The sequence below is a fragment of the Paroedura picta genome, chromosome 7 (genome assembly GCF_049243985.1).
Source record: "Paroedura picta isolate Pp20150507F chromosome 7, Ppicta_v3.0, whole genome shotgun sequence".
Taxonomy (NCBI): domain Eukaryota; kingdom Metazoa; phylum Chordata; class Lepidosauria; order Squamata; family Gekkonidae; genus Paroedura; species Paroedura picta.
In genome coordinates this window covers 12,752,780-12,778,521 of record NC_135375.1, presented here as the reverse complement: position 1 = coordinate 12,778,521, position 25,742 = coordinate 12,752,780, and the positions used below count along the sequence as shown (strand labels likewise).

The 25,742-nt window shown below is 49.3% G+C and overlaps 1 protein-coding gene across 5 annotated transcripts in view; it reads right to left on the bottom strand.

Moving 5' to 3' along the window:
- CTIF (cap binding complex dependent translation initiation factor) overlaps window positions 1–25,541 on the bottom strand; it is a 150,332-nt gene extending 124,791 nt beyond the window's left edge. For 3 of the 5 annotated variants that reach the window (XM_077346752.1, XM_077346753.1, XM_077346754.1), the window contains exon 1: window positions 25,334–25,541. The gene's annotated coding sequence lies outside the window, so the exon portion shown is untranslated. The remainder of the gene's footprint in view (window positions 1–25,333) is intronic. The other 2 variants (XM_077346756.1, XM_077346755.1) reach the window with 1 other exon arrangement.
- Window positions 25,542–25,742: the final 201 nt, after the last annotated feature.

The window sequence follows — 25,742 nt, the reverse complement described above, 5'->3', positions numbered from 1 at the left end:
GGCTTCCAGAGTTCTGGCCCTGCTGGAGAACCTCTTGATGGTTTCTGGGTTTGGGCCCCTGTGTGACACAAGAGTGTTGGGCTGGATGCGCCATTGGTCAACATAGTTTCTCTTCTTACATAAATCTATTATTTATCATTTAGTTAAAGCATTTATTCTACTCCCAAAGAAAAGGGCTTTGAAGAGCAGATTGCATGGCATGATACCCAGCCAAGGTCCTTCCCCAGACATCACAGTCCCAAGATCCACCTTCAAATCTCCAAGTATTATCCAACTCAGATTTGGCAACCCTGTTTGGGAGACAGAACGTGAACCCCATAAAATAATATGCCTTCCCCCGAAAAGAACAATTTGTAAGATTTACAGCGCTCCTCTCAGTTTCCTGGCATCCAAATGGCACAATCTGCTTCCGACTATGCTGTTTTGCTATGCCACTTCCCACTTCCAGCCTCAGAGGTTTTGCTGCGTTGAAATTAAAAAAACTTTTACGCTCAATAAGCAGCAGGGCTCGTGGGCCCAAAAGCAAAACAGCCGGTGATGCGCCCGCATCATGCAAACAGCTGGCTCTACCATAGAGCATTCTAAAACATTCGCAGTTGACAATCCAGAAAATCCAGTCGTTACTTGGCGAAATCCATCCTGATTGCAACACAAACTGGATGGACAGCACCGTGGTGAAAGATAATTTGCTCTTCTTCAAAAAGGAGACACTCTGGAACTGCAGATTTACATACAATGCACGTTTGCTTTAGCACAAGCATGCAAGGCTGCGTGTATTTTGCAGTACAGTATAAAGTGATAAGACAGTGGAATTAATCCGTTACCATGTACCATCTGCAGATTGGGGAGGAGGGGGTGGGAGAACTCTGTGGACGGCCTACCCTACCCCCCCCCGGCATCTGGAAAGGCTGCAGGCAGCTGTTAGGGAATTCACCAGGAGAGGCAGCTCTCACACACCAGGGATCTGCAGCCGCCGAGCCTCAGAGGGAAGTGGGAGAAGGAGGGGGTGGTCACGGGTGGGGGACGGAAGGCAATTAGCTGGCCGCTGGACAGGCAGGCAAGCCGGTTGGAGAAGGAGGCACTCAGGGGCGGGACAGTCACCCTGAGTGGGTGTTAAATGCTAAGTGGCACTTAAGCCATGCACTTAAACCAGCTCCTCCTCCTAGTCCTTACCAGTAATATTAAGTGGAACAGATTATATTGGCTGGTGTCTGTAGTCAAGTGCCCGATCCTTTTGCACATTCCATCTTGAAAAGTATGCAGGAGGCAAGTTAAGGGCAGGCAAGGCCAAGCCAAGCCTGCTGCACTCATAAACTAAGGAGCAGGCAACCTACTTAACTTACTGGGAAGGAGCCCAACTAGTAGCTGCTTTGAAAGGCTGTTGGAGGTCTCCTGGAGTTCTGGTCCTGCTGGTAGACCTTCTGAAGGCACCTGGGTTTTGGCCACTGGGTGACACAGAGTGTTGGATTGGATGGGCCATTGGCCTAAGCCACCATGGCTACTCTCATGTTCGGGGCAGTGATGCTCTGTATTCTTGGTGCTTGGGGGGCCACAGTTGGAGGGCTCCTGAAGTTCTGGCCCCACTGGTGGACCTCCTCATGTCCCCTGGATTTTGGCCACTGTAGGACACAGTGTTGGACTGGATGGCCATTGGCCTAACCCAACATGGCTTCTCTCATGTTCTTAAGAAAAGAGGTGCATCAGTAGCTATTATCCACAAGGTATAGAGGAAACACTCTGCCTGGGGCAGGGATATTCTATATAGTTCTGGCCCTGATGGTGGTGCACTTGGCCTGATGGCACCTGGGTTTTGGCCACTGAGTGACGTGGAGTGCTGGGCACGATTTGCCATTGGCCTGATCCAGCATGGCTCCTCGTATGTTCTTATGTTGGCCAAGACTATGAAAAGCAAAGGCCCAGAAATTCCACCAGTACTGTAGAAACCCCTTGGCTCAGACCCTCTCGTACAGCAAATATCATCCTGCCACTAGGCTGTGGAGCTTTAGGATGTTTAGGGCTGATCCTGGTTGAGCAGGGGGTTGGACTAGATGGCCTGTATGGCCCCTTCCAACTCTAGGATTCTATGATTCTATTTTGGCAAAACAAAGCAAGCATGTCAACTTGCACTCTGTATTCACCACACCAAAATTGGCTAGCCGTAAAAGTTAGGCTGGTGAAAAAGGAATACTCCAAGCAGTTTCTGAATTGTGAAGTTCTGAGCTCTACCGAAAAGGAGACCGACTGATTTTATACATTGTGATGAGGACATAGTATGAACTGGAGGCACCTAGGTGCCATAACTGAGCTGCAACGTCCCAAAAGGCGCATGTAAGATTTAAAGTTAATAATAAACTAGTTGGGGGGGGGGAATACAATATCCTATAAGGAAGTGCGACAAAGGTGTTGTTCTGGTTTGATGCCTTCCCTCTAGGCAGCTGTGCAGGATAAACCTGTGTTCTGCTATTCTTGCAGGGCTGCAGACTTTCAGATATTTATTTATTTACAAAATTTGAATGAGCAAGGGAGAAAGTCTACCTTTTTGCCATCTCCCCTGAGCTCTTGTCTTTTGGATAGCCATCTGACAGCGAGGCTGATTCTGTGAAGGCTCAAGGGGGTGGCAGGTTACAGTGAATGAGTGATTGGGATGTGAGTGTCCTGCATAGTGCAGGGGGTTGGACTAGATGGCCCATGAGGTCCCTTCCAACTCTATGATTCTATGATTCTACATGCAGAGATTTCTTCCCAACAGTGCTGTATTCAAAATCACAGCCTCTCCCCACCATCTGAAGCAGTCTAGTTCAGAGGGCCCCGACTGTTTTGTGTCTGAATTCAGACACGATATGGTGGTCCCAGCTGCAAAATGGCTGCCGCAGGACACGGAGTCAGTCACAAAGCCGCACAATGAAGATCCCAGTCCTGTCACAGCAGTGGCCACCACAGCCGTGGTCTAAAAAATCTGCTCAATCCATCAAATCCCCAACGGCCAACCAGAACCTTGGCTGGGCAAAAAGCCCTATCTGGCCTTGTCCTATCTGGCCTTTTGGAATATATCTGGTGTGTGCCAGGACTTGGCAATTGTCATGGCGGCCAGGGGCACCACGTTGAGGACCCTTGATCTAGTTCCCCAAGATGCGTATCTCATGATTCGGCTGACTGCAGAGAGCGAGCCAAGATGAGTAAGACTGAAGGTGCTTCCCACAGAGGGACACAAAACAGAGGGACTGAAGGTGCTTCCCACAGAGGGACACAAAACAGAGGGACTGAAGGTGCTTCCCACAGAGGGACACAAAACAGAGGGACTGAAGGTGCTTCCCACAGAGGGACACAAAACAGAGGGACGGAAGGTGCTTCCCACAGAGGGACACAAAACAGAGGGACGGAAGGTGCTTCCCACAGAGGGACACAAAACAGGTAGTGCCTTACTGGCACCTTGGTCGTTCCAGCGGCTTCTTGCTTTTGTGCGCCATCGAAACGAGTGACTGACAAGCCGCCGTAGCCAGAAAGTCTTTTAAAGGTCTCTGCGCAATGCCAAGAACTCTGAGTACTCCTGACTTTGGATTTCCTGACACCGGCTCATTACACATCCCCGGGATGAATTGATTACAGGACTCAACGACTCCTGTTTCATCCAGCCAGCGGAGGTTTCAGAAAGATCAGGTCACCTGAATGAAAGCTGGCAGGTACCGGCTCTTTGGAAAGCCTGGCATCTAAAGAGGAACCCGAACTCTTTAGGAAATCTGTCAGTATGCTCCCCCCCAGCACCGCTTTCTGGAGCTGTCTCTGTTCATTGCGGCTAGATTCAACTAGAGTCTTAGACACCGTCAAGGTTTGGAGAGATTAAGATTTCATGAGTCGAATTATAGCAACATGAAAGGTCATGGCAGATTAGGCCAATGGCCCATGCAGTCCAACACTCTGTGTCACGCAGTGGCCAAAGTCCAGGTGCCATCAGGAGGCCCACCAGCAGAGCCCGAACTCCAGGAGCCCTCCCACTGTGCCCCCCCCCAAGCACCAAAAATACAGAGCATCCCTGCCCCAGACAGTGTTCCCTCTATACCTTGTGGCTAGAAGCCAATGATGAATCTCTGCTCTTAATTAATTAATATTTGGATTTATATACCGCTGTTCAATAGCAGGCTCACAGCGGTTTACAACAGTAAAAGAATAAAACACATTAAAAACCTCATAAAACTTCTCATTATTACACCAACGATACTATCATTGCGAGGCGAGAGGCGAAAATACTAATATCTTACTCCTCATCCAGCTGGGGGCCAACCTTCCTATCTTTCTACTGGAGGGAGTGGGGTGCCAGATCAGATGTTACCATAGGAGAATCCTTAGATCGAATATGCTCTTAAGAACATAAGAGAAGCCATGTTGGATCAGGCCAGTGTCCCATCTGGTCCAACACTCAGTGTCACACAGTGGCCCAAACCCAGGGATCATCAGGAGATCTACCAGCAGAGTCACAACTCCAGAAGCCCTCTGTGGCCCCCCAGCACCAAGAATACAGAGCATCACTGCCCAAGACAGAGTGTCCCTTCTGTACCTTGTGGCTAAAAGCCAATGTTGGACCTCTGCTCTTGATAAGAACATAAGAGAAGCCATGATGGACCCAGCCAATGGCCCATCTAGTCCAACAACCCAAACCCAAGTGTCCTATACTCTTGGTGCTTGGGGGGGGGGAAGAGTGGGAGGGCTTCTGGAGTTCTGGCCCTGCTTGTGAATCTCCTGAGGACCTCCTGAGGACACCTACGTTTCAGTCGCTGTGTAACCCAGAGTGTTGGACTGGAAGGTTGGCCTAATCCAGCGTGTCTTCTTTTACATTCTTCTGCTCTGCCACTGAGCCATGGCCCTTCCTGTTTCATTGGCGTGGGATGCTTCCATGACCAGCTTGTTTAGTGTTCAGTGCGGTTTCATTACTGGATCTACGACCTCTTTTACGTGTTTTATGGGTGTTACACATCACTCTGCAAGCAGGATGACTCTCTGACCAGGGACTCTGGTTAGGTAAGGATGGAGATAGACACCAGGGGAGAGCACATAAGTAACCAGTTCTACACGCGTCCATCAAAAACTGGCTGTACCAATCGGCTGGCCCTTGTAACGCCACCGAGAAAACTCCCTCGCATTTCCCAGAGCAGTTTTACAACTTCCGTTTTTCTTTAAAGGAGGCCAAGGATAAACAAATGCGCTGATAATTATAACTTCAGGTGCTCTTCTTCTTTCAAGGTGAGTGGCCAAGTTGAAAATTGCGGAGAGGGATAAGAATGACAGTCCTGTACTTTACTACAGGGGTAGTCAACCTGTGGTCCTCCAGATGTTCATGGACTACAAGTCCCATGAGCCCCTGCCAGCTTGCTGGCAGGGGCTCATGGGAATTGTAGTCCATGGACATCTGGAGGACCACAGGTTGACTACCCCTGATTTACAGAATGTACTTCTGTCATGCAAGCTACAAAGAAATCAGGCTTTCACTACAAGCAATATCGTGTCTGCCTGCATCCTATCTCATTATCCTTGGGGCAAAACCCCTTCTCGTGCTATTTATTTATTTCCTGGGAGGTGGCAACACTCTTCCTCTGATGCGGAACAGCACTTCTGCAAGGGGGACCATACTCTGGTCTTCAAGAAAAGAGCCAGAGTCCAGGAGCACATTAAAAACTGACAAAATTTGTGGCGGGGAGGAGCTTTCATGAGGCAAGGCTCATTCCTTTAATAGAAAAAAGCAGGAGTCCAGAGCTAATTCTGAACTTACTTTGTTTTTTCCATTGTGGATCCTGCTGAATTCAGATCGATTTGAACTCAGGTCTTTCTCTATCACCCCCCCCCCCCCCATTGAAACAGAATGTGTTCTGCACTCGATTGGGAAAACTCAGAGCGGGGAGGGGAGCCAAGCGCAACAAAGTCTCTTTCTTTTCTTGAACCCCGGGGGGGGGGGGGGGAGGATTGGATACAACAGATAAATCCAAGAGGCAAATCTCTGCTGAGATAAGTTAGGGCTTCTGGAGCGCAGTCACTTTAAGACAAGCCTTGCAACCGGGAACCAGGAAGTCTTTGAACTGACGCCCTGGCCAATCAGGGAAGACTGCTTTGCTACATAGTACGAGAATGGAGTTAATTCATGAAAAGCAGGAATCTGCACACTTATTGGTGCCGAATTTTCAAATATCAAGGGTTATGTCCACGTCTTGATATCGCGGGGGAAAGGTAGGGTCACTCCAGATCAATCATGCATGTTGCAGACGGAAAATTTAAAGTGCCCCAAATAAAAATGGAAATCAAATTCAGTGTATTATTTATTCGGACTGGGTAAAAAGCCCCGTTGCAAACTACACCCAGGACAACCTGAAAGACTAACCAAACTTGTGGCAGGGGAGGAGCTTTCACAGGCCAAGACGTGACTCACCAAAGCTCCTCCCTTGTCACAAATTTTGTTAAGTCTTCAAGGTGCTGGGGTCTCCTTCACATCTAGTGATGTAGACTCACCAGCATAGCTACCAACTTTGTTTTTCTATCTAGACAATCTTAAAAAATCCGGCTTTCTTGACATTGCATGGAAAAAAGCCAAAAAGAAAAGGGACACGAGAGGACCCAACACTAAACCTACATTAGCGATTCTTTAGAGACCGCTGGCAGTGAAGCCGAACAATCCAGATGAAGTAGAAGAGGTCAGAGTTCATCCGCCTCATCAGCTGACCGGCTCTTTACCATCCCCAACAATGGGCAGAGAACAAAGGCAAAATACACAGTGATAAGTGCTTCGGGAAAACCCAGGGTAGACGGAGCGTGGCTTTTAATTAATCCCGCAGGCCAGGGGATACTGCGTTTCAGCTACCAGGAAAGCCGGATTAGACAGTTGTGGAGAAAACTTCTTTGTTTTGCAATATGGAAACCAGAATACAATTGTCGTGCGCAATACTCTCGATGAAGGTTGGTTCCGCATTGCAAGACACTTAATGGACACTGCATAGATCTTTTAATGTTATTTATTTATATTATTATTTGCTTATTACATTTATATATCACCCTCCCTTGAGGCGCAGGTCAGTTTACAGGGAACATTTATTAGTTATTTATTTAATTTTTTATACCGCCCTTCCACACCACTGATACAACATAAGTTCAGTACCTGCATCAATCAAGAAAAAGAAGAAGAGTTGGTTCTTAAACGCCGCTTTTTCTCTACCGGAAGGAGTATCAAAGTGGCTTAACGTTCGCCTTCCCTTTCCTGTCCCCACAACAGACACCCTGTGAGGGGGGTGAGGCTGAGAGAGCCCTGATATTACTGAAGAAGAAGAAGAGTTGGGGCTTATATGCTGCTTTTCTCTACCCGAAGGAGTCTCAAAGCAGCTTCCAATCATCTTCCCTTCCTCTCCCCACAACAGACCCCCTGTGAGGGAGGTGAAGTTGACACAGCCCTGAGATTACTGAAGAAGAAGAGTTGGTTCTTATATGCCACTGTTCTCTACCAGGAGGAGTCTCAAAGCAGCTTAAAGTCGCCTTCCCTTTCCTCTCCCCACAACAGACACCCTGTGAGGGAGGTGAGGCTGAGAGGGCCCTGAGATTATTGCTGAATCAGAACAGCTTTATCAGTGTCATGGCGAGCCCAAGGTCACCCAGCTGGTTGCATGGGGAGGAGGAGCGAGGAATCAAACGACGCTCTCCAGATTAGAAGTCCGCACTCCTAACCACACCAAGCTGGCTCAACAATAAGAACAACATCTAGCAACAATTGAACATTTGATTAATCACTGTCTAACCCTGCAGATTAGTCACATCAGGATTGCCCCAAAGTGATTAGTGGGCATATCTGAGTGGGAGGGGTTTTTGGGGGCCCACTAGATGTTGTCGATTTGTTGACCTCAATCAAATGCCTGGCGGAAGAGCTCCATTTTGCAGGCCTTGTGGAACTATGCTGGCTCCAATAAGGAGCCAACTGGCTATAACAATTATTGGATTTATTGTTTATTTTACACATGCTGGTTTTATTTGATGCTTGGCCATTGATAACGGCAGTAACGCCAAAATGCATCTGGTCAGTGGAGGCATTGGTATGTATGAAGGTATTGATTTTATTGAGCCTATGCTAAACACACCTTGGGTTTTTAACTTGATTAATAAATACTGGCATATTTTTAAAATTGAGTTCCATCCTGTACAGGCTGAAGTTCATGTCCCCTGTGCAACTTAACAGACCAACAAGATTTTTAGGGCAACAAAAATCAGAGTCCAGTGGCACCTTTAAACACCAACAAATACTTTCATATTGAGGAATCTACGGTTCTATATTTGATCATAGAATCATAGAGTTGGAAGGGGCCACACAGGCCATCTAGTCCAACCCCCTGCTCAACGCAGGATCAGCCCAAAGCATCCTAAAGCATCCAAGAAAAGTGTGCATCCAACCTTTGTTTGAAGACTGATCAGTGAATGCCCCAAGCCTACTGATCCCTCTATCCCAGGAAGCAAAGGGAAGACTCTAGCATGCACCTAGAGAGCTAGTTGGATGCATAATCAGGGAAATGATCAGCGCCACAAACAAAGACAGAACACTCCACACAGTAGACAGAGCATGTGTAACACAGCCAAGGACAAGGCACCAGACCCGATCGGATTGCACAAGGTAAGCTCTGCTCCTGCACTCAGAGTGCAAAACGACCCGCCAGCATCCGGCTTCCAAATTCATGGGCCAGAAAAGGCAAATGCTACTAATGTTGAGCTACAGGGAAACTCAACATTTGAAATGTGCACCTGAGCCCCTTTTTCAACCATGCAAGATACTCTAGAAATTATTCCACTTTACTAAGCATGGGTAGAGCCTCTTGTGGCGCAGAGTGGTAAGACAGCTGTCTGAAGCTCTGCCCATGAGGCTGGGAGTTCGATCCCAGCAGCCGGCTCAAGGTTGACTCAACCTTCCATCCTTCCGAGGTCAGTAAAATGAGTACCCAGCTTGCTTACTGGGGGGTAAACGGTAATGACTGGGGAAGGCACTGGCAAACCACCCCGTATTGAGTCTGCCATGAAAACGCTAGAGGGCGTCACTCCAAGGGTCAGACATGACTCGGTGCTTGCACAGGGGATACCTTGACCTTTACCTTTAAGCATGGGTATGAAAGCTGGATAATGAGGAAAGCGGACAGGAGGTGCATTACTTTGGAATGTGGAGTTGGAGGAGGTTTTGAAATGCACCTGCCCTGAAGACTGTCGGCTGCCAGGGGATTTCAGCCTGCATGCAGGTGTCGGCTGGTGCGCCACCAGTGCCCTGCCCCTCCCCTCCCCGGTGCTGGTTGCCTCGGGTTTCGGTGCTTGCCGAAGCGGCCGGAGCCTGCCGGAGCGCACAACCCTAGCGGCTACTGGAAATAGGATCGATTGAACTAATCTACATCTGGTCATCAGGCTGGTGTCAGTTCAGGCTTATAATTGCTGGGCGTCCCAGAGCAATGCAATATTTAATTTCCATATTGCAATCACCACTCTAATCTATTTGTGATCCAAGAAAAATGAATTCTTGAACACATTCGATCTCTTCGCTACAGCACAGAAACAAAAAAATGCAGATAAAAGATTACCGTTCTCTGTAATAACATGATTCTCACAAGCTGATGTAACCCTCCTGACGTCATTGAAGTAGCTCTGGACTTGGCACAGCTTGCACCATCTTGCCTGGGATCCGAAATCCCTGGCCGCTAGTGAATTCCCCAGTAGCTGGTACTGTGATTCTATAGCAGGATGATGCCAAGTAGAAAGAGCTATGGGATAAAGCTGTACTAGGGATTCAGCGCTATACTTGCAATAGAACAGGGCAAGAGTCCAGTAGTACCCTAACAAAATTTGTAGCAGGAGATGCGCTTTCGTGAGTCACTGCTCACTTCTTCAGATACAGCTAGAATGCGAGTCCATCCATCCTTATATCTTAGAGAGTGGCGTGATTTCAGATGCTGAATTCCAACTGACAATGAAGCTCAAGACAATGCATCCTCCTGGACTGAATCAAGAACAAGGTTTCCTGTCTCATTACCAATGCTGATTTATCATGCTTACCTCTACATATCACACCTAATCCAAGCACAGCTGTTACGGTTGTTCAGAATCCTTTACCTGCCTTAAACAAATGAAGGACAATTCACTAAACAATGCCCCACAACTAACTCGATGGACCCCCTCTGGCCCAATGAGGATAAGGTTCTCGGGTGCACTGAAGAGAGACCCAGTAGATCTTCCTTGCCCTGGCCTCAACCAAACACTTGGCAAAAGAGCTCCATCTTACATGCCCTGTGGAACTGTGACAGCTCAACAGGGCTCTTAGGTCTTCCAGGAGATCATTCCACCAGGTAGGGGCTGGGACCAAAAAAGCCCTGGCCGAGGCCAGGTGTACTTCACATAGCCCAGAGATCACCAACCTATTTGAATTTGCAGAGCAAATAGGCCTGTGGGGGGCATAGCATAAGTCTCCCCTTCTTCAGATCAGGCATACATACACACAACAGCTTATACACAGGGCATTTCTGCACCAGTCGTGGGACAGAAAAGGGATTGGCTGCCTGGATTGATTGACAGGCAGAAGCGCGGCACATAAAAAGCATGTTACTCCATTCCACCATTTCTAGTAGCAGATGTAGAGGGTGAGATGTGCAAAAAGGTGGCAGACAAAGGTGAGACAGCAGAAAAAGTGAGGAGGGGCTGGGAAGCGCGAAAAAAATTAGTGCTTTGCCATTCAGCTGGCATAGCTCTATTTTTACTGATGTGCGGAAACTGCTACAGAATTAAGTTTTGTTGGTCTTAAAGATGCCACTGGACTCAAACTTTGTTCTACTGCTTCAGACCAAAACGACTACCCACCTGAATGAGTACGCAGTGTTATGTAAAGAATGGACATTTGCTAAAAACAAGGGCACACATATCTTTTTCCCTTGGCTGAGCCAAAACGTCACCCCCTCCAATTCCCCAATCTGTCTGCAGGATCCCTTTTTACTGCCAAACACACAAAACAGGTAAAAGGGAATGAGGTGTCCTTTCATGATGTTCCCTCCACAAGCAAAAAAAACTTTCAACTGTACTGTGACTAAGACCTCAGTCAGGAAAACAGATTTATTGAGGCACCAGATGACACAAACCTAATATATGAATCAGCCAGCAAATGGACTAAATCCTATCCGAATAAACATGCCTTTAAATTAGGCCTTCTAAAATGTTGTGCATTGTGTAGAACAGTGGTCCGCAACCTTCTTGGGGTTGCGGACCGGTGGAGGAGAGGGTGATTCGGGCGCCGCGCATGCACGGCAGCCCCTGCGCAAATGCACATGCGCGACAGTTTTGCCGTGCTCCCCCCCCCCCCGCAGAAAGAAGCTTGCCAGGCCGCAAGCTAATCGATCACTTTGGCGGCCGATTTGCTTGCGGCATGGCGAGTTTCTCGCTGGGGGGGCGGGGAGAGGGTGCCAAGGCCTGGTGCCAAGGCCTTCGAGGCCCGGCACTGGCCCAGTGGTTGGGGACCACTGGTGTAGAATACAATTTTCCTGGTCACCACATAAGTTGGGATTGACACAACCCCTCTGGCCATGGGTTGCCAGCTCCAAGTCGGAGATTTTGGGGGGTGGAGCCTGGGCAGACGAGGACTGCAGCGTCCCCCACCAAAGCATCCATATTCTCCAGAGGAACCAATCTCTGAAGCCTGGAGTTGAGCTGTAATTCCAGGAGATCCCCAGGCCCCACGGGGAGGCTCAGGAAACATGAGAACAACCTGCCAGGGGGGCAAACAGCCAAGAAGTGAAGAAATGGACAGAAAGCCTTGTGTAGTGCTAATCTTGTATCTTTGCTTCCGAGTATATGGCTGTTAAGAAGTTGCTAGTAGCGCTCTGTGAATAAGGAAATACTTGAGTCCATGTAATATGGTGGGGAACACAGTATCTAGCAAGGCAGGGGTAGTCAACCCGTGGTCCTCCAGATGTTCATGGACTACAATTCCCATGAGCCCCTGCCAGCAAATGCTGGCAGGGGCTCATGGGAATTGTAGTCCATGGACATCTGGAGGACCACGGGTTGACTACCCCTGTAGTAAAGTACCTGTCTCAAACATAGGAATATTTCACTGGATACAAATACTTGATAATTTGTAAAGATTGCCACTGAGGACAGTATTGAAATCGTGGCTTATATAACCAGCACATGTTTTAGCCATTTTTAATTTTTCCACGGGATAAATTTCCACAGGTTTCCATCGGGCCTGGCGGAACAAGCTCCCAGAGGAGATCCGGAACCTGTCTGAGCTATCCTAGTTCCGCAGGACTTGCAAAATAGAGTTCTTCCGCCAGGCATCTGGCCGAGACCAGTGACAACATCTACCAGACCCCCGGAACCCCCTCGTAGCCGGACGAGCAGACTCTATGGGACTACAGAAGAAATAGAATCATAGAATCATAGAATCGGAAGGGGCCATACAGGCCATCTAGTCCAACCCCCTGCTCAACGCAGGATCAGCCCTAAGCATCCTAAAGCATCCAAGAAAAGTGTGTATCCAACCTTTGCTTGAAGACTTCCAGTGAGGGGGCACTCACCACCTCCTTAGGCAGCCTATTCCACTGCTGAACTACTCTGACAGTGAAAAACTTTTTCCTGATATCTAGCCTATATCGTTGTACTTGAAGTTTAAACCCATTACTGCGTGTCCTCTCCTCTGCAGCCAGCAGAAACAGCATCCTGCCCTCCTCCAAGTGACAACCTTTCAAATACTTAAAGAGGGCTATCATGTCCCCTCTCAACCTCCTTTTCTCCAGGCTGAACATTCCCAAGTCCCTCAACCTATCTTCATAGGGCTTGGTCCCTTGGCCCCAGATCATCTTCGTCGCTCTCCTCTGTACCCTTTCAATTTTATCTACGTCCTTCTTGAAGTGAGGCCTCCAGAACTGCACACAGTACTCCAGGTGTGGTCTGACCAGTGCCGTATACAATGGGACTATGACATCTTGTGATTTTGATGTGATGCCTCTGTTGATACAGCCCAAAATGGCATTTGCCTTTTTTACCGCTGCATCACACTGCCTGCTCATGTTTAGTTTACAATCCACAAGTACCCCAAGGTCTCGTTCACACACAGTGCTACCTAGAAGCGTATCCCCCATCCAGTAGGCATGCTTTTCATTTTTCTGACCCAGATGCAGAACTTTACACTTATCTTTATTAAATTGCATCTTGTTCTCATTTGCCCATTTTTCCATTGTGTTCAGATCTTGTTGAACTCTGTCTCTATCTTCCGGAGTATTTGCCAGTCCTCCCAATTTGGTGTCATCTGCAAACTTGATGAGTAGTCCCTCCACCCCCTCATCTAGATCATTAATAAATATGTTAAAAAGTACCGGGCCGAGCACCGAACCCTGAGGTACCCCGCTACTCACCTCTCTCCAGTCTGATGAAACACCATTGACAACAACTCTTTGAGTGCGGTTCTCTAACCAATTCCCTATCCACCTAACTATCTGAAAATCCAGATTGCAGTCCTTCAACCTATCCATCAGAACATCATGGGGAACCTTGTCAAAAGCTTTACTAAAATCCAAGTAAATGACATCAACCGAATTTCCCCGATCCAGCAAACCTGTTACTTGGTCAAAAAAGGAAACTAGGTTGGTCTGGCAGGACCTGTTGGAGACAAATCCATGCTGACTTCCTTGGATCACCAAATTGTCCTCCAGATGTTTGCAGATCGCTCCCTTTAATATCTGCTCCATTATCTTCCCCACAACAGAGGTCAGACTCACTGGTCTGTAGTTTCCCGGGTCATCCTTCCTCCCTTTTTTGAACAATGTTGGTTGACACTATTATTGAACCTCCTGTTATGTTATGACTGTATTTAAAATTGTTGTCAAAATTGTGCACAGTCGCCAAACTCCGTTACCCATCTAATGTTCTCTGTAAACCGTCCTGAGCCGTAAGGGAGGGCGGCATTTAAATGTAAATAAATGAAATAAAAATATTTATGACCATTGTTTGCACTGCGAGAAGTGTATACTCAGAAGTGAAGATATAGGATTTGCAGTACACAAGCCTACCTGTCCGTTTCTTTGCTTCTTGGCCCACCTGGGGGCTAGCATCCCTAGCAGAAATACTGTTTCCCTAGAGTGCAGTTCTAAAATAGGGTTGCTAGGTCCCCCCTCCCCTCCTTCTGTTATTTTTTGGAGGATTCCATCCCGGTCACTCCATTCTCCTTCTATTCCAATATGGAGTCTAAGGGGTAGTCAAACTGCGGCCCTCCGGATGTCCATGGACTACAATTCCCAGGAGCCCCCTGCCAGCGAATGCTGGCAGGGGGTTCCTGGGAATTGTAGTCCATGGACATCCGGAGGGCCGCAGTTTGACTACCCCACTGGCAGTTGCCAGGGGGGGAATTCATTTTATGGCTGTTAATAAGTTGGGAGGTTTTAAAACTGGGGTTTTATTGTTAGATCTTTGTGATTTTTTTTTACCTGACTGTAAACCACCGTGAGCTGGCTTGCCAAGAGTGTGGCAGCCAATAAATCACAGTATAAATAAATAAAATAAATAAAAATACACAGAACTACACTGCTCTAAACCCATTGACTTCATGGGACTTAAAACTCTACTTCGGAGGGAACATTGCCCTGCCTTGGAAGTCAACGGATCCAGAATGCACACCAGAGAGGTTTCTTGACTCAAGAGCAATGGAGTAATAAACATGTCACACTCAGCTTGGTTTCATATTTCTGCAATCGGAGTCCAACCACATAGATTATCTGAGGCATCTTCCTATTGATTACCCAGCTGACTTTGTGCAATCAACCTTGAATCTCAGTGAGAAAGGCCAACTATAAAGGAAATTTTTAAAAAATATTAAAAGATAAACTGGGAAATTCATTGGCAGATGGTTACATGCAAAGATAAGTTTTTTTGGGGTGGAGTGGGGGGGCTAGACAGATTTCTGGAGGAATGGCTATCAATAGCTACCAGCCATGGTGACTGAGGGGAGCCTCCATGTTCAGAGGCACTAAACCTCTGTATCCCACTGCCTGGAGGCCACTTCAGGGGACGGTCTTGGCCTGTATGCCCTGCTTGTTGGTCCTCCAGGACAACCGGTCAGCTGTTGTATAAAACAAGAAGCTGGGCTAGACGGACCACTGGTCAAATCCAGCAGGGACCTTACGATGTTCTTACTAGGCATCGGGACGGTGAGGGTAAATCTGATGAAGGGAGCCTTGAACCTGGGCTAGGCTTTCTCAAGTGGAGTTTTGTGAAACCCTGGGGTTTCTTGATGGCTCTGGAAGAGTTTCCTGAATGGGTGGGAGTTAATTAATTTTACATAGTTTTTAAATTTGATAAACATTTATTGGGTGATAAGACCCTATATAGAGCCTCTTGTGCCGCAGAGTGGTAAGGCAGCAGACATGCAGTCTGAAAGCTCTGCCCATGAGGCTGGGAGTTCAATCCCAGCAGCCGGCTCAAGGTCTACTCAGCCTTCCATCCTTCCAAGGTTGGTAAAATGAGTACTCAGCTTGTTTGCTTGGGGGTAAACGGTCATGACTGGGGAAGGCACTGGCAAACCACCCCGTATTGAGTCTGCCATGAAAACGCTGGAGGGCGTCACCCCAAGGGTCAGACATGACCCGGTGCTTGCACAGGGATACCTTTACCTTTACCTTTAAGACTCTATATGGTCATGCTGCCCTGTCCCCTCCCAAAATGGCCAACGATGGGCCTGGAGGGGTGGGAAAGGGAGGAGCCTCAGGTGGGCATGGAAATTATGCTTCCAAATTGTATTCTGCACGATTGCAACACTTCTGAGCTTTCCTGACACCTGAAGAATGTTTCAGGGTTGTCTCAACAGTATAAATGTTGAGAAAGGCTGCCCTAGGCATAGAGAAGGGGTCACCAGGTGAGTGGGGGGAGGGGAGTTGTGAATTTCCTGCATTTTGCAGAGGGGGTGGATTAGATGTCCCTTGGGTCCTTCCAGCTCTATGTTTTCATGATAGATTCTAAAATCTCATTCATGGAATATAATAGAATCATAGAATAATAGAGTTGGAGGGGACCTCATGAGTCATCTAGTCCAACCCCCTGCACTATGCAGGACACTCACAACCCTATCGCTCATCCATTGTAACCTGCCACCCCCTTGAGCCTTCACAGGATCAGCCTCTCCGTCAGATGGCTCTCCAGCCTCTGTTAAAAAATCTCCAAAGATGGAGAACCCACCACCTCCCGAGGAAGCCTGTTCCACTGAGGAACCGCTCTAACTGTCAGGAACTTCTTCCGGATGTTTAGACAGAATTTCTTTTGCATTAATTTCATCCCACTGGTTCTGGTCCATCCCAGAATATAGATCTCACTTTTTTGTAGAGCCAGGGCCTTGAACGGCACCATTACACCAGGCTTATTGTTGAGGCCAGAACAAATAAATAAAACCATATGGGCCACCCTCCTTCCCTCTCCAGCATATCTCACCGTTGGGAAGTAGGACAATGGAGCATTATGGGATTTCTATTTTTTTTTTTACTGTTTTTGTGTTTTAACTGGAATTCTCATGTTCTATACCGTCCTGAGCATGACAGCAGAGAGGGGTGGTCTATAAATTTCATAAATAATACTACTAATAAAATCTCCACGAATATGAGCCTTTAAAGCTAACTAAATTAGCGGCCCTGACTCTGTCCTGTGGTGGTGAGTCCCACACATTTAATTATCTACTTCGAGAAAGGAATAGGAGCTGAAATAGGCTCCTCTGGGCAAGGCAGAGCCAAAAATGGCTTGAAAGTGGAAACGGCATTGAAACAAGGCAAGGGAAAAATCAACAATGCATTTAGCACTAAAAGGCAAGAAGGCGGAAGCCGTAATTAGAGCTGGTTCCACCAGCTGAGAACCTGGGATTATACGATCCCAAATCAAATTCATTTGGGTAAGGAGGAATTCTCATGGCTGATGAGCTCATGGCACACTGTCATGCTTAAAGAGAGCCAGTTTGGTGTAGTGGTTAGGAGTGCGGACTTCTAATCTGGCATGCCGGGTTCGATTCTGCACTCCCCCACATGCAACCAGCTGGGTGACCTTGGGCTCGCCACAGCACTGATAAAGCTGTTCTGACCCAGCAGTAATATCAGGGCTCTCTCAGCCTCACCTCCCTCACAGGGTGTCTGTTGTGGGGAGAGGAGAGGGAAGGCGACTGTAAGCCGCTTTGAGCCTCCTTCGGGTAGGGAAAAGCGGCATATAAGAACCAACTCTTCTTCTTCTTCTTCTTCCTCTAAATTAAATACTTTAAAAGGACCAGGGTAACCTGTAAAGGTATGTCGGGTCTACCCGGCTGTAAAATAAAAACTTTATGGGGAGAGCTTTTAAAAAATGAAAAATAAGGAACTGCACAGTCATGATACTTGTTCACTGAAATCAGACAGAGGGGGAGGAAAAAGTCTGAAGCCCACTCACTTTTTGGAAAGAGAGGTATCAAACATTTTCATTCCTGAGCGTGATGGCACCATAGCCACCAACTGTGGGTTGACATTACTGAGACCCTGTGTGGTGTAGTGGGAACAGCACTGTAATAGGATGTAGGAAATCCATGTTTAAAGCCCCGCTCTCCTATGAAAGCTCACTGGGTAACCTTGAGCTAGTCATATGCTCTCCCGTCCTACCTCGAAGGGTTGTTGTGAGGAGAAAATTAAGGAGACTGCTGTAAAGCATTCTGGGGGCCCACTGAAGGTGCCAAATGCCGATCCTCTTTCGAGAGGTTTCCAAGACCATCCAACTGGGCAAAATTCAACACGGGCCACTCACACTTCCTTGGAGGAAAGCAAGGTTAGATCATTGTTAACCAGAACAACCCACGAAAGCTGGGCATGTGAACCAACTCCTTCAGATGGCTCCATGTTCAAGGTGGCATCCCAGCCACACATCATCCCCAGAGGCCGACCGACTCCTCAGGCTACCTTCCGTAAGCAGTTTTTGAGTCCCACAGCTCCTTTAAGACAAACAAATTTTTATTCAAGGTATGAGCATTCGTAGACCACTAGGCGAGTCAAAAACCACCTAGGCCTGGTTAGTCCACTCTGGCTGCAGCCAGGGAGATGTTTGGAACAGACCATCTGCATGCAAGGTATTTGCCCTACCGCAGAGCTCACCCCCTTCCAGAGGAAAAAAAAAAGCACTCCCTTCATTCATTCATTCATTCATTCATTCATTCATTCACTCACTCACTCACTCACATACCTCCCTCCCTGAAGGCTCATAATGCTTGTAACAGACTCTTTGGTGCTGAATGCGGAGCAAAGCACAGTACTTTATACACTTTACAGTCAAAACAGGGGGGGGGGAGGTTGGTAAGAGAAGGCAAAAGGGACTCTTTGGCTCTAGAGCAGGGGGGACTAAACCGTGGCTCTCCGGATGTCCTTGGACTACAATTCCATGGCAGGGGCTCATGGGAGCGAGCAGGGGCTCATGGGAATTGCAGTCCATGGACAACCGGAGAGCCACGGTTTGGCCACCCCTGCTCTAGGCTGATAGGGACCCCCCCCCCCACCCTGAAGCCTCCTTTGGCTTCCATCTGCGCCCCTCTTCCTACCCCCCCCCCCCCGCAATCTGGGAGATTTCTATTGGGGGAATAACAGTGATGCGAGTTAACTTTTTTCCTCCATGTTTCCTCTTTTTGTTACTGTGATTAGTTGGTACCTGTGTTATGTTTTCTGTCTGGGAGTTTGAATGTTTTTTTTTTTTTTACTGGGATTTTATGCAGACTATTGTAACCCGCCTCGAGCCACTTGGGAGTGGCGGGTAATAAATTGAAATAATCATCATCATAAACACAAGCCCCTGGCCTACTACTAATAGTAAGTAACTGGTTTTTAATGTAGTTTAATGTATTTAATGTTTTTATAGGTTTTGTATTAATATTTATTATTAATACTGGTTTTATTTGTTGTAAGCCACCCCAAGACACCTAGTGTCCCAGGAGCAGCCTATACATGCAAACATAAATAAATATAAATACATGTGCTACAGGGAACACGGATGCAATTTATTTGTCTATTTGACTGTATTTGTCTACTGTCTTTCTCCTCAATGGAGATGCAGATCAGTTTACGTTGTTCTCCTCGCCTCCAGAGCAGTGTGCGTTTAAGAGCAGCGGCCGCTTATCTGGCGAGCCGGGTCTGATTCCTCGCTCCTCCACATGCAGCCAGCTGGGTGACCTTGGGCCAGTCACAGCCCTGATAGAGCTGCTCTAACAGAGCAGTTTTCTCAGAGTTCTCTCAGCCCCACCTACCTCACAGGGTGTCTGCTCTGCTGTGGGGGCAGGAAGAGAAAGGTGTCTGTGAGCCAGTCTGGGACTTTTTCAGGGGCTTCACCCCTACTTCTTCTACTTCTACTTCTACTACTACTACTACTATTACTACTACTAAATACCAGCAGCTTAAAGCCTTGAGTTAATTTTTCTCTTTCCCAGATAGAACTTTGAAATGAAGGGATTATATTAGAGCAGGGGTAGTCAAACCGTGGCCCTTCAGAGGTCCATGGACTACAATTCCCATGAGCCCCTGCCAGCAAAAGCTGGCAGGGGCTCATGGGAATTGTAGTCCACGGACCTCTGAAGGGCCGCAGTTTGACTACCCCTGTATTAGAGTGTTGAAAACTCCCCTAACTGTCTCTCTTCCAAAGAATCCCATTGCTCAGCTTCCAACATCTGACAAGATTGGGCTATACCAGGGCCCTCCAGATGTCCATGGACTACAATTCCCATGAGCCCCTGCCAGCGAATGGGCTATACCATGCTACCCCTGGGCTATACCATGCTATTGCCCATCTATTTAAAGTCTTGCATACATAAGTGCTTTCAATTTGCAACCAAACTTATGACGGGCCCAGCAAAGGGCTTTCAAAGCATGTGAGATGCAGGGATGGTTTGCCAGTGCCTGACTCTGCAGAGTCTGCCTTGGTGGTCTTCCTTCCAGAGACCTATCCCACCTAGTTTCTGAAATCTGACAAGACTGGGTTATACCACGCCACCTTCTCTCCTGGGAACCTGATATGTCTATGTAAGTTCCATCTGTTAGGAAACATCTTAGATTATGCAGTTTTGAAGTAAATAACAGAGATCTTAAGGCATGCAGCTTAAAACAAGGAAATAACACACAGGGACATTAGAAATTCCCTCAGACAGAAAATAAGGAAATTAGCTGTTAGTTTAGAAAAATTGCCATGGTTGCTTAAAAAGTGCCATGTCAGCTTATTGAACATAGCAAAGGGAGGGTAAAATTCAGAGTACAAATGTATACATCATTTCGGGGAAATGAGGGGCTATCAGGGAAACAGAAATTTAGGATTATAACAGGACTAGTAGGAAAGTCCATGAGAAGGCTGGGTGGACCCCCCCCCCCCCCCGCTAACAGGCGGTTGCGCCATGGGCCGGCTCCTGATTGGCCCCACCAAGTTTTTATCACAGACTCGTCCCGCCCCTTTCTCCTCCCCATTAGCCCTTACTCTTTTATTTATACCGCTCTGCAGGAGTGATTTAAAGATATGTAAGAGTGTGAACTCATGGGTCAATTGACCAATGAGGCCGTACTAGGCAGGGCAGGGCTGTCTTAAATTGAGCTGTGCTGCGCCACAAACGTTGAAGATCTTTGGGTGTGAACCCATGATTTGCAAACCATGAAATAAGCCTGATTATTGCTTTCATAATCTTCCTTGACAGCGGCATTCATTCGCAGGGCTGAGTTTGTCCGTGACACATCAAATCACAACTTACAGTGATCTCAACAGGGGGCTTTCAAAGCAAGGGAGAAGCAGAGGGCCATTGCCTTCCTCTGCAGAGTCTTCCTTGGTGGCCTCCCATTCAAGTACCATCCCTGTTTAGCTTGGACTTATGGTGATCCCAGCCAGGGCCTTTCAAGGCAAGGGAGAAGCAGAGGTGACTGGCCATTGCCCTCATCTGCAGAGTCTTCCTTGGTGGCCTCCCATTCAAGTACCATCCCTGTTTAGCTTGGACTTATGGTGACCCCAGCCAGGGGCTTTCAAGGCAAGGGAGAAGCAGAGGTGATTCGGCATTGCTTTCCTCTGCAGAGCCTTCCTTGGTGGATTCTCTTCCATGTACCAACTCTGCTTAGCTTCTGAGACCTGATGAGGGCACAATTAAGAGGAGCTTTGCCATTAATTCCAGTGTCAGGCTCAAAACATAACAAGAATTTATGACAAGGGTTCCCTTCAATACCAAAAGGAGGACGGATATAGATATAAACCGATCTTGACAGCATGGGTTCAGAGAGCTTACAATTAGGCTCCCAAGTTCAGCCCTCCCCAAAGCTACCCATGTGCAAATTTCCCTTCGCTGTTTTAGTTAACAAAATGTATACCCTGCCTCATAAAGGGGCAACAAACAAAGCATAAATCCTAAAACTGCATCTTAAAAACCACCGAAACCAAACAAAAACAGCATTAAAACTATTAAACCCAAAACTCTAACACAGGGGTAGTCAAACTGCGGCCCTCCAGATGTCCATGGACTACAATTCCCATGAGCCCCTGCCAGCATTCGCTGGCAGGGGCTCATGGGAATTGTAGTCCATGGACATCTGGAGAGCCGCAGTTTGACTACCCCTGCACACAAACAAAAAACATAAAACCCATAATGTATACATTGGTCAGGAGGGGGGGACCACAGAGGGGATACAAAATGAAACAAGGTAAATTGTTCATTCACTAGCAGAAGATGGCAACAGCTGGGGATAGGCAAGTCTCTCCCCTGGGAGAGAGCTCTGGAGTTTTGGTGCCACAGCTGAGAAGGCCCTCTCCCAGAAGGCAAAAGCAACCAAAGCAGGGCCTCCGAAAATGACTGTAGGATCCAGGTAGGTTCATAGCGGAGTCGGCAGTCCTTCAGGTACGCCGGCCCCAATCCATCCTGAGATTTAAAGATCAAAACCAGCACTCTGCACCTCTGAAGACAACCACAGTGGCAGCTTCAGGGTTTGCCTGCCGTTTAGCATCGCATCAAGATCAAATATCGACACCGACTACAATCACTTTGAACCAGGGTTTGCCAAGACATTTCAGCCAGGGTGAATGGAGGAGGCAGGGGGTGATGGTGCTTGTGAGCAGGACTTCATCGGGAATAAAGGCCACGACAGAAAAAAACGGGAGGACGGATACAGTTCTTACAGACCCACGCCCAGATCTCTTAACCGCGGTTAAGACACAACCAGGGTTATGGCCCACAGCATCTCTGTGTGCAAAGTCATTCTGGGGTGGGGACCGTCGCTGATCCAGCATTGGTGTAAACAGAGTGAGCTGGTTCAAATCCCACCAGAACTGCAAGCCGGACACTGTCCTTCAACCTCGACTTCCCCACCTACCCCGCTCAAATTTACCACTCCTTTCTTCTCCTCCTCCTCCTTTACAACAAGACTGCCAAGTAGGCTAGGGCGAGCCAGCCGGTTCAGAAGGGATTTTAACCCTGGCGGCCAAACACGGCCTTCAGATTGTATCACACTGTCCCAAAATTGAACTCATCAGAAAGCGAAGGCTTTTCTCAAGACATGTTTCTAGTCCTCGCTGAGATCAGAGGTTCCCTGGGGATAAGGAAGAATGGCAGAAGCCTCTAAGATCCAACCAGCTGGCAAAGACGGACTCTGTTCACCTTCTTAGCAGGGGGCCAGTCCAGCCACCCACCCACCAAAAAACCACACTCAGATCGTGGCACCTAAAGGACGTACAACCGCAGTTTGGACTTTGGATCCAGACGGCCACCGTACAATCCCCCAACAGCCTCTGAAGAAATCTGCATTAGCAATGAATGCATCGGGAGTCCAGGGGAGGGATCAGCAATCTTTGCAAGGGCACAAACCCGATGCCAATTCCACAACCATCTTTTAAAGCAGGGGTGTTCAAACTGCGGCCCTCCAGATGTCCACAGACTCCAATTCCCATGAGCCCCTGCCAGCGTTCGCTGGCAGGGGCTCATGGGAATTGGAGTCCGTGGACATCTGGAGGGCCGCAGTTGGACTACCCCTGCTTTAAAGCATAGCAGATTGAAAAAAAAAACAGTGGCAGCTCTATGGTGATTCTTCTGCTCAGTGCAAAAAAGACGGTTTCCTCTGAGCCCAGCCAGAGGAAGGGAAGGGCAGAGGAGGAGGGAGAGAACGAGCCTGTCTCTGGCACTCTGATCTATCGCTTCTCCCCTCCGCAATCTGTTCTCCCCTTCTCACTGCAGCAGACGCTTTCCCCGTCAACCCATGTGCAGACATGCTCTTACGTGGCGGAGATTGGGGACAGGGGGATCCGTCTCCCCCCCCACCCCCCTTTCCCGATCTTGGGAAGGGTTTATTCTGCCGAGGAGGAAGGGTGACAGACAGGGGCTGGCGGAATACAGGGAGAGGGGAGGAAGGGAAAGCCATTCCAACCTAGGAGGGCTTCCCCACCGTCTCTGCGAGGAAGGGAGACCCTTCACAGCTGCCGTGCCTGCCTGCCGAGGACTGGCTTTAAGGGAGGGTTTTCCGGGGCTTTTTGTGCTCTGGTTGCAAGCTGTGCTCCTCCCCTCCCCGATTCTTCTGGAGAAGAAGGTAGCCTGGATGGTCAAAAAAATATACCAGCAATCCAGGGATACGTGTTAGCTAGGTAGGCTGGGGAAGGCTAGAAAACAAGGCCCCTGGTACAACCCCAAACCCAAATAGAATGACACAGGCCAGGGTTTCTTAAAAATATATATTCAGCATCCCTATCTCAATGGCACTTGAATTGTAAAACCTGGAAAGTCATACTGTTCACTGTCAATCGGAGCACAAACCTTTTGGGTCTGTTAAAATCCGCGGAGGGGAGGGGGGTTAAATCCCGAGTGTCTCGGGAATTGCATGCTCAGAAGTCATCAAGTGACGACCCTGGCTGCCAAGCCTGGTTGGTGGCCCTGAGTTGGCCACGTCTGCCCACGCCAACAAGCAGGGTCTTGGATTCTAATTTAGCAAAACGATGCCTGAGCCTGTCAGCAGCACAAAACAAAACAAAATCTCGTCCAGTCCCTGCGAATGCAGCAAAGGCAGAGGAATCGGTACCCAGCAGCCAGGGAGAAGGCTAAAAGGATTACGATGGCTTCTATACAATTACTCCTATATGGGCCAGACGAAGGAAGGGGGGGGGGGTATGACCTCAAGATTCATCATCAATGGAGCAAGGATCCAATAAGGTTTGGGCAGGTGGGGAGGACCGAAAAGGACCCTGAAGCCCTTTAACTGGAAAGAGCATCCACACCAGTTCTCTCTCTTTCTGGCTTCCTTTTGGAGGGTGGGAGAGAGAGAGGGTGGGGGGGGGGTCGTTTCATAAGACGCAGTCCAGGAAAAATCACCCACTGGGTGTCCACGAGCCCCTGAAAAGGGAGATTCCATAAGGCTGGGGTGAGGTAGGGTTGGGTGGAGGGGGGTGAGTCTTAATTGTGGGATGATTTAAATCAGGGGTAGTCAAAACTGCGGCCCTCCTGATGTCCATGGACTACAATTCCCATGAGCCCCTGCCTGTTGGCAGGGGCTCATGGGAATTGTAGTCCATGGACATCTGGAGGGCCACAGTTTTGACTACCCCTGATTTAAACCATATTGGAAACGGCCTCGAGCCCGCTTGCGGAGAAGGGCGGCCTACAGACAGAACGATCGTGATCGAGAGAGAAGGGAAAGCCCGCAGCGCCGCCGACCGCTCAGCCGGTGCTCCTCGGTCGCGCCCCAGTCCTGGCCCCGCAGCTCTCCGTGAGCCCCCGAGCCGAGCTCCGGTCAGAATGGCTTGTCAAGGAGCGAAGCGGCGGGACCCGGATCCCAGCCCCGCTTTCGGCGAGACGGGGGAGGAGAGTCTAGACGCCCTGCCCGCGGCGCGCATCTCTGCGCGCAAAGGAAGGCGGGGGGCGCAAAGCACCCGGGAGGGAGGCGGCAGCCGGGGATGGAGGGAGGGAGGCCGCCGCCTTCTCGCCCCCTCCCGTTCCCCGGCGGGCTCCTCCAGCGCAGCGCAGCGCAGCGCCAGGAAAACAAAGGGAAGCCGCGCCGCCGGCCGGGGGAGGTGACATCCCGAGCAGCACAACAGCCGCAGCCCACGGGGAGCGCGCGCTGGGGGGTGCAAAGGGCTTGATCCGGACGGGCCACCCCGCCCTGGGGCCCCGCACCCCACACAAAGCACCGCTGCCCCCTCCACCCCACCCCGCCCCCCCTGCCCGGATTGCAACGGCGCAGAGGGAGGGGACTGTCCGGGAGGGGGAGGGGGAGGCGCCCCCAAATGCACCCCTAAATGCACCCCTGCATGCATGCATGCACGCCCCCCAACCCCCCCCCCCCCCCGACTCCCGCCCCAGGCCAGCTCCGGCCCTGGTTACCTGGCTGGAGGCTCCGGCAGGGAGGAGGAAGCGGCGGGAGGGCGGCGGGAGGGGGGCCGGGAGGCCCAGGGTCAGACCCCTGCCGGGGGGGGCATCAGGGCCTTGCGGAGGGGGGCTGGGGCCGGGGCCGGGGCGGGGGTCGCGCTGCCGGGCTGCCCAGCGCACCGTCCGGGCTCTGACACAGGCGACGGGAATGCAGGAATGTGACGTGCCCGGCTCCGCCCGGCCAGCCACGTGCCCAGACTTTCAAAGAAAGGGAGCCGCGGGGCTCCCTGGGAAGTGTAGTCCCGCCTTTGGGCAAAGGGAGTCCCGGGCGGGAGGCGTCCTCCCGGCGGGGGATCACAGCGGAGGCGGTCGGTGCTTGCCGCACTTGTGCGCCTGCAGCAGCATCCGCGGCCGCGAAGGAGAG